Below are 15,260 nucleotides of genomic sequence, written 5' to 3'. Positions count from 1 at the left end.
TGTAACGTGATAAGTCAAGACTATCTATCACAACCAAAGAATGGGATTCGATTTAAGACTTCAGTCCTGATCCTATGGGGATCTGCGCTCCAGTTTTGCCTCTTAATTAGCCAATCATCAGAAGATTTAGAGGGACGCTGTTCTATGTTTAGAATAGATGAAACGCCCTTTTCTAATTTTTGTAATTGCAGTTGAAAGATCACCTTTGTTGTTGGACCGATTTATTTTTCCCCTAACAGATTTTTATTTAATAAAAAATCATTTGTAAAAAGTCAGAGAGAAGAGTTCTGAGCGCTGGTGGAGGAGAGAGAACAGAGCTTCATTGTACAGATTTTGATAGAGATTTTAATTAAAAAATGCAGCTCTGACCCCTGAGATTCCTGTGGTATGAGATTTAACATTTGTGTCCTCTTTTGTTTCATATGTAGCCTGTTATGTGTTCATGTCATTTCATGATCGTTTCCATTTGAACAAATGAAGTGTTAAGGTAGAATTCATAATCTATATGCTCTGCCTTTAATTTGGTTCATATTTAATGTTTTCTTCTGTTTGACAAGGATTCATCTTCTATGCCCTTGTCAACTCCTCAACAGTCTTGCCATTCCATTTAATCTCAATTTGATGTTAAAATTTCTTGCCTACCTTGCCTCAGGAGATAATCTGTGTTTTTGATTATATTTCTTTGTTCAAGCTGTTTCTTTGCCCCATGCAGCCCAGAAAAACCCCAACATTTATTAAAAACCCTTTTTTATCAATTTACTAGCCTAAAATCAGTTTCCTTTAAAGTCATTTCATCCCCTTTTAGAAAAAATTTTGCTGAGATAGACTGGAGAGAGCCCTCTCCTGTCCTTGTAGGGGTAGCTACGAGGCCGAGCTTGGTTTGATGCTGCCTTGAGTTTCGCCTTCTTTAGCCTGAGGAAAATTTGAGCGCTAACAACTTCCACATCAAGATTAACAATTTTTCGTTCAACCCCTATAGGCAAATCCTGTAGAATTCCCAAAGGATGAAACCAACGGCCATCAAAGGCCTTCAGAATTGTCGGGGATTGATTAAGTGTAGGAGAACCAAGTGATCTCCAACAATGGATCGACATAATACACGTTGAGGCTCCCTCATCAAGCACAGTCCTATAGCAGGGCCTGTTTTTGACTAACACTGGAATCTGGAAAGCCATTTGATGAGGTAAATGAGGTGTACTATTTTTTAGATCGAAAATTATAAGGTTCGAGTCCTGAACGTCAACAGCTCCTATAGCCGACAATAGTAATTTACGTTGTGCTAGGCATGATTACCGCACTTCCAAAGCTGACATTGCCGAAGGTGAAATAGCTAAATCTTCAACAATGTTATAGTTCTGAGCCGCTCTCGCATGAGGATTGAAAGCAGATTTTCGAAGTATACCCTTGGCGGGCGGTTTGATTACTAAGTCTGGATTAGGTTTCTCGATCTGTAGTGGATCGGAACCGGGAGCTGAAGTTGATGGGTTCAAATTAAAAGATTCTGCTTCCTTACCACCAAAAGGACTTTTACTTCCATAATCTTGCGATCGAGTCGCAATCCTAACATGGGACATCATCATTATGGGTTCTTCAGAGGCATTCGAGGAAGAACCTATCATCTTACTGTCTTGACTACAAAAAGGATCCTTCAAAACAGTAGGCGTTTGGGAACCTTTGACAATTTTCGCAACCTCTGCACGATGAGGGCAGTCTCTTGTAAAATGTTCTTCTTCACAAATAAGACAAGGATAACGAGGTTTGCGTTTCTCATTAGTCGATTCCGTTTTTTCTGGTTTCTCTTTTGAATTTTTGTCTGCTTTATTTTTCTTCTTCCCTTTCTTTTTACCACCGGTTTTTGATTTGGCTGTAGATGACTCTACAACATGAATATCAGCGGAAATTTCTGGCGAAGAATCTCCTGTCGGGGAATCAGGTAAGGTGATGATAAGAGAAGAATTCTTGGAGGATTTATTCTTACTTTTAGTATTAACCTTACCAATCATGCCATCAGCAGCATGAGACCCTGAAGGAGCTGCAACTATTTGATTTTGTTTAGGAAGATCGGGGATTTTCTCGTGTAACATACCTGACTGTGTGTAAACTAAGTCAAGGTATTGTTCTTGAGAAATTACTTGGTCTTCAGTAACTACTCCGGCTTTAGCTACATCCTCAGTTATTTTTGGTAATAACGATTTGACAAACCACTCAGCTAAGATTTGATCCGGGATAAAAACTTTCACTAAACGCCGTCGACATCTCCATTCATGAATGTGATCTGAAATGTAAGTGGACATTGACTGTTTTAATGAAGTTAATAACTTGGTGCCATTGTCATACCTGACTGGCAACTGAAAATGAGTTAAAAATGAAGTAGCTAAAATGAAGTGGCTTGCGGTAACTCTATATACCACTTGGCCGCAAGACCAATTAGAGTGCGTTGAAAATGCCTTAAACGGATTGAATCATCTAAGATGGAATTAGAGGCACACCAGAGGTGATAGGTCATCACATGATTTGACGGGTCCTCTCCTGGTTTTCCTTCAAACTTGGGATTATCACTAGGCAACTTATTCAGCATTGGTGGCCAAAACGGAAGATAGTTAATTGGATCGTTCGTAAGGCGCGAAAAGTCAGGAAAATCTAAAGTTGTGATAAACGGTAACTGACAATTAGGGTCTTTGAAAACCTGGGTCATTAAACCAGCCCCAGGAGGAGGATATTCAGGATAACTAGGAATGGGAATTGCATTTGGGATATTATATCCTCCCGAAAAACTAGGATTAACTGGACCATACTCGGGCTGTTGAGGTTGTTGATATGTATACCCAGGGTACAGTTGATACTGATAGACTGGCTGTTGCACAGCGGGACCGTATTGATACTGTCCCTGGTACAGTTGATAAGTAAATTGAGGTTGACTTGTGACAACCGTACTTGGACCAGGTTGTCCTACAGGCATTTGAACTGAAGTCTGGATTGTGGGTCCAGACTGAGGTAAATATACTTGAGGAATTGACACAGGAATAGTAGAAACCGGGGCTGTAGATACTCCAGACGTAGGTGGGGTAGATGGAACAGATGTTGCAGCAGTTGCAACAGTCGTTTGGGGCAGAGTACGAGGTGTACTAGGCCCAGGCTGAGAAACTACAGAAGATGCAGAAGTTTGAATAGTAGACTGGACAGGTTGTTGGATTGAACCAGAAACTAAAGGTTGTCCAGTTTGAGATGACAACTGCACATTCGGTTGCAAGACCGGTTGAGATTGTGATGGATTCCACACTAAATTCATTCTGGGGTATGGACCCATAGCAGGTTGAGCATATTGAGGACCATAACCGGGTTGAGGGTAGGATTGATAATTCAAAGGTACATTTCCAGTTCCTTGAACAAATGACTGACCGGAAGGTGGTTGGAAACCTTGGGTTGGGTACTGACCTTGGGGTTGATAACCCTGAGGCACGTACTGATACTGAGGTTGACCTTGAGGTACATATTGGTACTGGGGTTGACCTTGAGGTACATACTGAGTCTGGGGTTGGCCTTGAGGAATGTACTGTCCCATAGGTATGTACTGACCTTGAGGTTGCCCCCCAGGCGGTAATTGGGTACCTTGAGGTTGCCCCCCAGGCGATATTTGAGGACCTTGAGGCTGCCCCCCAGGCGGTAACTGGCCACCTTGAGGTTGAGGATTAGGAACGGTACCTGACATCATAAGAATATCTTCTACACTCAACGGTTTAGTTCTGTTATTTCCAGTTAATAACCCTTGTTGACTAGGTTGAGGAGATGCTCCCGAAAAAGTACCAGCAAGAGACTGATACCCAGAGGGAACAGAAGGACCGCCATGTAAAAACGTTTCTAGAGATTGAGAAAACATGGACGACTGTCTCGACATATTTAACGGAGGATAATAACCTCTAGGTGTTGGGTGAAAAGGAATACGAGGTGGTGAAAAACTTAGTCCTGGGTTTTCCAAAAAATTAGTTAATGAAAGATACCAAGCGTCACTCCTAGGTGGACTGTAAAAGATGGATTCACGCTCTCTAAGTTCTATAACTGGTTGATTTTCAGGGATAGAAATACCTTCCTCTTCTGGAGTAACAAGTTCTTCGATGGCAATAAGTCCAGAAGGAAGATTTTGGGTAATAACTCTTTCTACCCTGGGTGAACCAGGACCACTAGAAGTTGGAGAGGCTAACCCCGATGTTGGAGTAGCAGGAGGTTCAGTTTCTGGTTCAGATATTTCAGGTTCCTCGGCTAACTCGCTAGTAGATGAAAAACTACCAGTAACTTCGGAAAATGAAATAGACTACGGATTATAATCTGCTACTAAAGCTTGGTAATCAGGATGTACCACCAAAGAAGACTCTCCTTCTTCAGGTGACCCTACTCTACTATCACTAGGAGTGACAAGGGCTCGTAGCCCTTCTAGCTGGCTCGGTGAAAACTCAGGAGGTTGGCCCCGAAGTCTACGGGACTGCCTCGGTAATTCAGCCACGATTAAAAAATTTAACTACTTCACACGCAAACAAAGTAAAATCTCAATGAAAACCACCTAAAGCCTCTAAAGAACCAAACAATTTTGATGCACACGCCTAAAGAATCTAAGGAGTCAAACCACACACAAACAGTAACTTTCCGTACTGAAAACACTAGTTGGTGATGAAATCCAACGTCGCAGAATTCAATACAGAAATGGCGGTTGGAACAGTTACCCTGGCAACCTGCTTAATGAATAGACTAGCACAAGTTCCTTCACTAAACCGTCTCGAGTGAAGAGAACCCCCTAGAAAATCCAAGTGAGTCTAGCCGACATCTGCTCTAGGTACAGTGGGATCTTCCCTCCACCGTCACCTTAGGAATAATCCTATAGATTATGGTCACTATGGTTACCAACGGCAACAAATATACTTGGGGGAACAATCTATGATCCGATACACACGCAAGGGCAGAGTAACAAGCTCAATCCCCTTGAAGGCTCCTTGACATAATCCAAGGTTTACCAACAAGTGACCCCAGGCTCCTCGACAATGGTTAATCCGAGGTTTACCGTTTTTAATACGTGAATATCTGGCATCGTTCCCAATGAAGGAGGATTGATCCCCTCACTGGTTCGGACACGATCTCGTGCTTCTCCTTTAAGAGGAGCTTTCCCAGAGCATAGATGTAACAATTGGATTTAATCCTACCGCAAGATAAGCTACTTGTTTGTTTTACTGTCTTGGAGTGTTAACTAAAACCTATTCCAAGACACTAGCCTAAGCTAGTTGGTGATAAAGAGCCCTAAGAAATAAAAGATTACTAAGTTGATTTTACTTTAAGCGTTAATTTTATTGGTTTTTCTTTAAGTCAAGAGGTGGCGGAGATGAAACTCGTGGTGTAAAGACTCGACTCGAAATCACTAAAAAATATGCACTTAAGATGAAAAGCAATCCTTTCCCTTCGATGAACTTCTAGCTAAGAGAGAGTTTGAGAATGCAAAAACTTGTAAACACAAATCTTTCCTTAACAATGAAATTAAAAGAAGAGTTTTTGTCTTTTCCAAAGCACTCAAAATGAGACAACTAGTTATTTTCACAAAAATTTCCCTTTTCTTATCCAAAACTCAAATACTACAAAACAAACTTTTTCTTCAAAAGAGATTTTTATCTTTTTATAAAACACTCAAAACCATTAACAAAACTAATTTCGAGATCTATAAAGCCTAAAAAAAAAACTATTGAAGTATAAACCTATGAAGTAAAAGCTTACGAGATGTAATTTCAAGGATGTTTTACTTAGCTATAATCAAACTAAGGACTAATTTGTCCAGAATCACAAATCAGTCAAAAAACAATCAGCTTTTGTTTTCTTTTCTAAAAATGAAATTCACACTTTGAACACAAGCTTTTCGAAGTTTCGCAAAGGAGAAAAAACAAGACAAGATTTCTCAACAAGGGTAGACTTTACCAAATGATCAGACTCATAAGAAAACCAGTCAACACCAAGGTAATCTAAGGTATCTAAGGCTTTCAAGCTCCGAGCTACTACAAGACCGGGATGAAAATCAAAGCCCACGAACAAAACTTCTATGAATTTCACCTAAAGCCCTAATGCTAATGGAATCAAACCAAGGAAAGTTTCTGCCAAGTCACATGTAGGTCTGGGCAATGGCTAAAAACCTATAAACAAATTCTAAAATGATAAAAAGTGAAAATTTTAAAATTTTGCAAGATTTTGACAGGGTACGCAGGCACCCAGTTTACATAGGTGCGGTCCCACTCTGTGCACAAAGCAAAAGTGTGGACAAGTCCGCACTGTGCTTAAAGTAGAGGGTGCGATCCTCTCCCAAAACTATGAAAAATAAAAAATAATTCAAAATCAAGTAGATCTACCCAATCCCACAATCATCAAGCCAAAAACTAGAAACAAAAATACAGTTTCTCAGGTCAAAGTACAAACAAAGGAAAAATCAAACAAATCATCCCCAGTGGAGTCGCCATTTTGTCACACGGAATGAGTCAATCTTGCGGACAAGATCGACCTCCCTAGTATCTAAAGATATCTAGCGACAAACGCACCAATCAAACCCTATCTTTCACTAAATATGCAATTTAAAATAGAGGCAAACAAGTGTTTAGGCCTACCTTAGGTCCAATGCGAGTTTGTAGAAGCCAAGCTCCTTCGATCCAAATGAGCTCCTTGATGTAGAATCTGCATACACAAACAAGCACACACATTAAATAGCACCTGAAAAACCAATATAATAAAGCATATCCATCATAATGATCAAGGAATTTATGAAACAAATCACATAAGACAATTTGTTGAGAAAAATGAGCTTGATTGTATTAATTTAAATCAAGAAGAACTTTACAACCTGTGCCTTGATGTTGTACAAGTTCCTCCCAGGGTCCAACAAGAAGTTTCCTCTACTTTGACAAGTTCACTCACTTCCCAATGAAGCCAAAAAGATATGTAATCTCTCCTCTCAAGTCTAACTAGGGAGTCTCAATTTCACCAGCATTTACCCCTAGATATGTTCAACTTCTAACCTCTCTAGCAACCAGCCCAATGCCTTAATTTATAGTGCAATGGAGGGAAGTTACTAGGTCCACCTTCAAAGGGATAAGCTCCTTCTTCAAAGGGATAACTCCTCTCATCAAGGGATTAGCTCCTTCAATATTGGGATGCATGAACCACCTAGGAGCGAACCATCCACATCAAGAAGCCTTCTAGAATCATCCAGAATCAGCCACAAGTAAGTTTTTTGAAGTTAAACTTGCGCCTTTTGACTTTTACAGGGGTCTGCACCCACCCTTTTAGATACAGAGCGGGCAAGTTCGCAGGTAACACGAACATGGGGTGCACGACCACAGGCAATAGTAGGAGAAAGTGCGGAACCAGAGATTTATGCTTTTTTAAAGGACTTTCTCTCTTTTTTGAAGCTTGACACGAGGAGCTGAGGTATGAGACTTGCCAAAGAGGACAGTATGGTTAATGATGGACCCATACTGACTGCAAATAGTCATGGTGACAGATTTTTGTGTAACACTATGCCCTTTGAATTCCTTTAAATTAATTTTTCAAACCAAGCTTATGCAAAAAGTTTTAAAAAAATTACACACCTTTTTTCACTTTGTAGGAGCTTGATATTGAATCTGATGTATCTCTGTAATTTCAGATCATCCAGTTCTGAAATTGTGACCTCTGCGTCCTCTTTCGAATGCCACCAGTCTAATCCAAATTAGATTCTCCAAGGAAGAGTTATGCATAATCTCCCAAGATGACCTGATTATAGACCTTTCCAGAAGATCAAACTTTTATGAAGTTCCACATGTCACTGTTTCGACCTTTGGCTCTGAAAAATATATACAAGAAACTACAGTCCATCCTCTTTCTTTACCTTCTTACAAAATTTCAATCCGATGCTCATAGAGAAAGTTATGACGATTTTCCCCAGGTCACCTGTTTGGAATGTAATTCAGGAGTTTGCAAAAAGACCAACTTCCTCACATCATATCTCCGCAAATATAGTGCGAAAAACTATGAAATTTGGGACCGAGATTCAATGTGATTTCGTCTCAAATGTTTTTTATTTTTCTCTTTTGAAACGTCGCAGAAAAAAGTTATAGTGAAAATTCCACGATGACCTATTTGGAGCAGCGAAACCCTAGAATCCAAAGCTCTGATACCAAATGTTATGAAACCAACTCACAAAAAGATAGAAAAGATAGTTGAAATCCTTAGAATTCAGCCTCTTCGAGGGGGAAATCTCCTTTACATTACACAAATGAATAATTATTCGCTGATTCAAATGAAAAAATCTCCTTTCTATATATAGGAGTCTAAGGGGTCACAATATAACCAAGGTGACCTAACAATAATAATATAAAGGCACAAAAATAACAATCGAGAGATTCTATGGGGCACAATAATAACAATATGGGGACAATAGGGGCACAACAATATTAATAAGGGATACAATTACAATATTAATGATGGCATCACTAGTATTATAGGGACGTAAGACAAGCAGAGTATCAACAAGTGATTTTGGAACTTGAAGGTAAAATATTTAACCATCTTGTTTCCATTTTGATAGATCCTGGTGCAAGCCTAAGTTATGTTAGCCCAAAAATAGTTGATTGGTGTCATACAAAAAGTGTAAAATTCAGAAATCCTTGGCTAGTATTGTTAGCCATAGGAGCTAAAAGGAGAGTAACTATGAAAGTAGAGAATTGCATAGAATATTTAGCTGGGAAGCAAGTTAAGGAATTTTTAAATATGTTGCTGCTAGGCTCCTATGATGTACTGATAGGTATGGATTGGCTGGAGCAACACTGGACCTTCGTACATTGTAAATAGAAGAAAATTAATTTCCTTACGGATAAGGGTATCAAAAAATAAATCCAGGGTCTTAGAAGTGAATTCAAGTTACGCCGTATTACAACCCATCAATTAAGGAAATGCATTCAAAATGGATTTCAAATTTATGTTATTCAAGTGGTTTACACTAACTCTAAGGGTAAGATATCTTCCTTGGAAAAGATACCAGTCATTCAGGAATTTAAAGATGTATTTCCGGAGGAGATCCTAGGATTTCCACCCAAAATCAACATTTATTTTACCATATAATTAGTTCCGGGAGACACTCCGGTATCTAAAGCCCCTTATAGGATGAGTGTTCTTGATTTGACATAAATAAAGATGCAGCTCCAAGAGATATTGGACAAAGGTTACATTTGTCCCATCGTGTCCTCTTGGGGAGCCCCGATTTTTTTTGTAACGAAAAAAGATGGCACTCTACGTCTATGTATAGATTATAAGCAATTGAATAAGTTAACAATAAAAAATAAGTATCAATTACCTTGATTTTTTTATCTATTTGGTTAGGTAAAGGGTTTTGTTTTGTTTTCAAAAATTATTTATGATTTTGATATCACCAGATAAGAATTAAATATGAAGATTGTTGGCTTAAGGGGGCCTGACCCAAGTTCAGAGTTATTCGTGCCAACCAGCAAAACCCTAACTGCTGGCCCTTTCGGCAACAACCTGCATAGTGAAGGCTGCAATCTCACCCAAATCAGTATTGGGGGATCCTAGAATCAGGGTTCTAAATCCAGAGGCTCATGTGATGGTCTTCCTAAGGATCTTATAGCTTAGATCTACCTTCACACATATCTATTCCTTCCGACTATCAACTACTGAAACTCTATCGAAATGACCTTCAGATCTTCACTAAGGTACTTGATTGTACTTAACATGCATAAAAGATACAGATTCACTACTTTCGCACAATAAACTGTATATTCTGAAGCCTTTATGACCTAGATCTGCCATTGCACAGATCTACCATTTCCGAATAGTTAACTACAACAAATATATCTAACAATTTCTCAATCTCCGTGAAGGTGGTTAATTATAATTATTATGCATAAACATTACAGATCTATTCGTTTCGCGTAGGAATTAAGCATTAATTAACATAAAATAGACCACAGAGCAAAGATACATAAACTTAAACAAAAGTAAATAAACAAGGCACATATGCACAAATTTAGCTCAAAAAAGTCTTCATTATGATGTAAATGTTTAGATGCAGACTTCTTATCCCTGCGCACCCAGTTGGAGGGGACCACACACTCAGCTGCAAACTTACCAATGTCGATGCGCACTCATCTGTCGGAGCCTTCACCTTTTGCCTAAGTATAGAAACAAACTTTTCCTGCCTTCGCACCTTGCCCTTATAATGATTCTTCACAAAAATTTATCTCTTAGACTCACTATGACTCAACTATATATAGCCTTTTCATATACCCTCCTATCACCTACCCATATAAGGGACTAATGCCCCTTTGACTCTTAGCTTCATGCTTCGCTTCCACATTTCGCAGAGACTTTACATTCTTTAACAAAACTAATACAAAAATTGACTTAACTGACAAAATTTGACCCCAGGGATCCCATCCCAACAGGCCCCCAACACAAATATGGTGACTCACCCTCAAGTCACTCAGTTGGCTTCTACACTTTATTGCGGAGGTCACTAAACTCCAGCTTGAAGACTTCAAGGTCCATTGTGCTCTGTACTGCGGCCTGATGTACCTCTTCGACTAGCTTCTCTGTAGTTGGCCCCTCCATCGCGAGGCACATGGTCCTTTTTGTTTGCTAGAAAGTCTTCAACTTTTCCTGGATTGCAAGAGTAATTTGGCTTGCTTCCTTCGTCCATGGTTGAATAAAAGCCTTCCAAACTGCTTCTTTGTGCTGCAACTCCTCAACATGTGCCTGTAGTAGCTTCATTTCCTATAAGCGCGCGAAGTGATGGACTGGCACCAAAGTGCGCGCAGTCGCCCTGATCTCATTAACTTGATATTGTGCCTCTCTGATCTCTATACGAAGTTGTTGCAGTTTGGAGCCATCCTACAACATAGTCCATAATTCCATTGTGGTTTCAAAAATACCATTGCAGCTCGAAACTGCATTCTCCAAAGTAGACATGTGTTCTATGATGACTGCGCCACACTACTCCCTGACCTCTGGTGGAGTAGCCAGCTGCAGTTTCAATTGCAGTTCCGATATCTTCATCTAAAAATCAAAACTAACTTGGCCTACCTCATCGTTAGATTGTCCCACTACAGCAGCCAATTTATGAATCTTTGCTGAAGTAGCTGCATCCTCTGGAATGTTTAGTTCTAGTACTTAACTACATGCTTATGCAATTTCTGGTTCGAGGCTCTGGCTTTGCGCGCTAGCTCTGCATTTTCTTTAAGAGCCTAAGCCTTTCGAAAAAGATCTATTCATTGTTCATTTTGACTTTGGTAATCAATGATAGTGTGCACTTCTCTCTAATCCGAAGCTCATATGAGACCCCATGATGAAGCGTGCGGAGGGTTTGAAGAAGCATCGCAACTAAATTATTTCCCACACCTTTGATCTTTCCGAGCTGGGCATTATCTTCCTCTGACTCTGTGTAGACTATTCCTTCTAGCAAGGGAATGAATCTGAGGTCCAGAGTCTGTTTTAGTTCCATTACGATCACACTCGTTGCAGGCTCGCTTGAACCCTGCTCGCTTTTCCCACGCTCGCCTAAATTCTGCCTACTTGAATCTACAACTTGCACAGATCATTCTGGACCCTCCCTAACGTCTGCATGTACTGCTGCTCAAATTGAGTCCACAGATCTATCATTGTGTCTCTAAAATTATCGTCGATATCGTCCAGGTACCCCTCAGTGAAGACAATTGGATCCGCGTGTGCGTGCTTGTCTCATTTTTTCTTCTTCCTGTGTCCAAAATTTGTCTCCTTGGTCTGCTTGTTCAATTTGAAGGGAGTGCTCTACTTGTCACCCCTACCTCCTTCTTGCTCAACCTGTTCCTGTTCTTTAGTGTGCTGGGAAGCCGATTCTTCGACTTCTACTATGGCCTCTTTTGAAACATGCTCTTTATTGATAGTTGCCTTAGCAGTAGCTTCTTTAGTAGAAACTTCTTTCTTCTTCTGATAAGCCAACTCACGCGCTGTTGCCTATGCCACTTCTTTCCATTTCTGCACAGTTTTCGTCTAGCGTAAGAGCTTTCTCCACCTTTTCTAGTACCTGTGCCAAGATCTATTGGTTGTTGCCACTCCGCTAGCCATGTCCCCACAATATCTTATACATCGACCTCCATAACTATTCAGGTGCTTAGTGTTTAGCTCAGAATTAAAAGTTCTTATATTGGATTGAGAACTATATGGTTGCGTCCATCTCGTCAAGACAATTGCAACGCAATTCGTTTCGTCGAAAACGAAGTCCAGATGAAGGAGAAAAGGCTTGTTGTTCATTTTCCTAAACCATGCGTCCAAGGGTTATCGAACAAAAGCGCTTAGTTCTAATCTCGTTTTAGCTAAACTAAATCTATTTAAACATTAATTAAACATGCTTACAATTTGGATTAAGTCTGTGGAAGATTTTGCAGCACGTCAAATTAGGCGGAAGCTGCCAGTTTTGGTGGACTTAACTAGAGTCTCCCCAGATTTAGCGGAATTTTCCTAGGAAAAATTGAATGAAGCATAAATTGCTCAATTTTCACCCAAAATGAGATTAGAAAGAAGTGTTGTTAGCTAATTTGGACCTTCTAAACACATTGGTGCAGGTATTAGGAGCCATAGAGCTTTGTAAACAACATTTTTTTCCACATTGAGCTAATATGGAGGCCCAAGCCATGGAAGCTGGACCAAGGAGATGTAGCCCAGGAGGGGTGAAATCCTTCATCAAAACACTGTGTTAATGTGTTTCTTTGATGGTTTACTACATTGTACATGTTTCTTGTTCATTATTCATTTTTGAAGCTATTTTGCTCATGAATATCTTGTTTAACTTAAGGAAATTTACCTATTTGTAAGCACCAACAAATAAGGAAACCTCAACACAAAAAGCAAGAAGCAAGCACATGTTTATAAATATGTAATTGTTATTAGCACATCAAAACTAATCATACAAAAAAATATCAAGTTGGTATCAGAGCACAAGGTTGAATTTCTTGCTTGCTTGAGTTTGTTCAATTAGGGTTTTAATGGTTGCAAAATTGTGATGCTTACAAGGTTAAAGTTGCAGAAAGGAGAAGGGAAGCTATTTGTTGCAAATCCTAAGGTAATGCCTAGAATAAGGAGAGACACAAGGTGACAGTCTCCAACGCCCAAAGTTTCAAATCTAGCTGCACTTGAAACTCCCCAAGTTTTTCCTTCAACTGAGATTGAAGAGGTACAATCAGTACAAATTTCTGAGCCTGAATCCATAGCCATTATGTATAGAGAAAGAGAGCCTAAAGTTCCCTCTTTAGAAGAGGAAGAATTCAAGAAAGATTTATATACTTTCACTGATATGGTTAAATTCGTCTATGAAGAGAGGAACACTAGAATGGTTAGAGAGAGTTCTAAACCTCCACATGGAGAAGGAAGATCAGAGGACAAAAAAGATGAGAAGAAGGATTCCAAAGGGAATGGTGGAAAACCACCTCCATCTTCACCATCCTCATCATCTTCCTTGTAATCTTCCTCATCATCTTCACCATCTCACACAGCATCATCTTCCACTACCACCATTGAAACTTCCCATACTCAGTCTAAAACCCCAAAAGGAAAAACTCCATTACTGAAATTGGACATAAAATTCGAACTTCCCATGTACAATGGAGAGGTGAATGCAGAAAGGTTGGAAAATTGGATTGGACAGTTGGAGGTATACTGCAGAATTCATAACCTTAAAGAAGACAACATAAAGATTCAATTGGCTTCACTGAGGCTAGAGGGAGCTACACTAGTTTGGTGGGAAGCAAAGACTTAAGAGGAAATGAGAATCCATGGTAAGATATCCATCACTTGGGTTGAATTTGTTTCTGGAGTTAAAAGACATTTTTATCCTTTAGTCTATATGCAAAAATCGATTATGAGTTGGCAGAATTTTAGGTAGCTTAAAGGCCAAATAGTCCAAGATTATACACAGGAGTTTGGGAAAAGGGCTTTATTATTACTGGAGTGAATTTTAATTCTCAAGATACATTGCTGATATGTATTGGGGGTTTAAATTCCTATTTGAAATACACTATGATTATGTTAAATCCAACTAATTTAGATGAAGTATGTGTGGAAGCCACACATCTTGAATCTAGAGGAAAGAACACTTATGAAGAGGATAGAAATAAAATCCACCTAAGGGTAAGGAGAAAGAGAAAGGAGGAAAATGGAAGGGAAAGAAGAATGCAAGTGTGAAGAAATAAGGGGAGAAAATCACATGCAACCACTATTCCAAAGAGGGGCATGATGAAGCTCACTGCTGGAAATTGCATCCAGAAATGAGACCAAATAAGTTCAACAATAAAGGGAAACATAAAGCCACTACTATCACTCAAGAAGATTTAGATTCTAAATCAGGTGATGGAAACAAAATCACTATCATGGGAATCAAAGGAAAAAAAGATATTGCAAGCAGTAGTTCACAAAACTGTAACACTACTACTACTCCAGATGAAAAGAGACGAATTGACACACTCTTTGATAGTGGGTCACAAGCGAATCTCATCTCTAAAGATGTAGTCAACGATTGGATTTTGAAACTGTACCTCACCATAAACCATACCCTTTTGGATGGATAACAAGATACCCAAGTTTATAGGTTACAAGAAAATGTTTGTTTAAGTTTGCAATCACTGCAAATTTTGTTTATGAAGTAGAGTTAGATGTGGTACCACTTGATATTTCAGGTGTGGTGTTGGGTAGTCCTTATTTGTATGAAAAGAAAGCAGTCTTTTACCACCATGAAAAAAAATATCACTTGTTCAAGGATGGGTGGAGTACATAGTGAGAGCCCATAGCAAAAAGCTAAACATTTCTTTGGCTAATGCAGGGGAAGCAAAAAGACTAGTGAATTCAAGTAAAAGTTTAGTACTTCTCATGTTCAAGCCAAATGATGATATTTTTTATGAAAGTGTTCTTGTATGTAATGTAAGTTTCAATTCTGATTTGGTTGGTTCAGTTCATCAGAGTGATGAAGTATTTCAGGTTGTGAAAGAATTGTCCTTCAAGGAGAAAGAAACTTCACATGAAACATCTTTGCAGCAAGAGGTTTCTCTTTGTGATGTTAGCATGCAAGGGTTGACAAAATTACATTGTGTAGAGATACCAATGCAATGTAAAATTTTGCTGAAGGATGGGTTCATTCAATCATTCCTTATGCCATGTTGTGCACCAATGTTTATGGTGTCAAAAAAGAATGGTAAGTATTTCAAGAAAGAAGAAAAAATGAG

Source organism: Pinus tabuliformis, chromosome 1_2 (genome assembly GCF_031772625.1).
Source record: "Pinus tabuliformis cultivar Carrire ecotype Pingquan chromosome 1_2, CPIR1, whole genome shotgun sequence".
NCBI lineage: Eukaryota > Viridiplantae > Streptophyta > Pinopsida > Pinales > Pinaceae > Pinus > Pinus tabuliformis.
Note: the sequence above shows the minus strand (reverse complement) of the source record.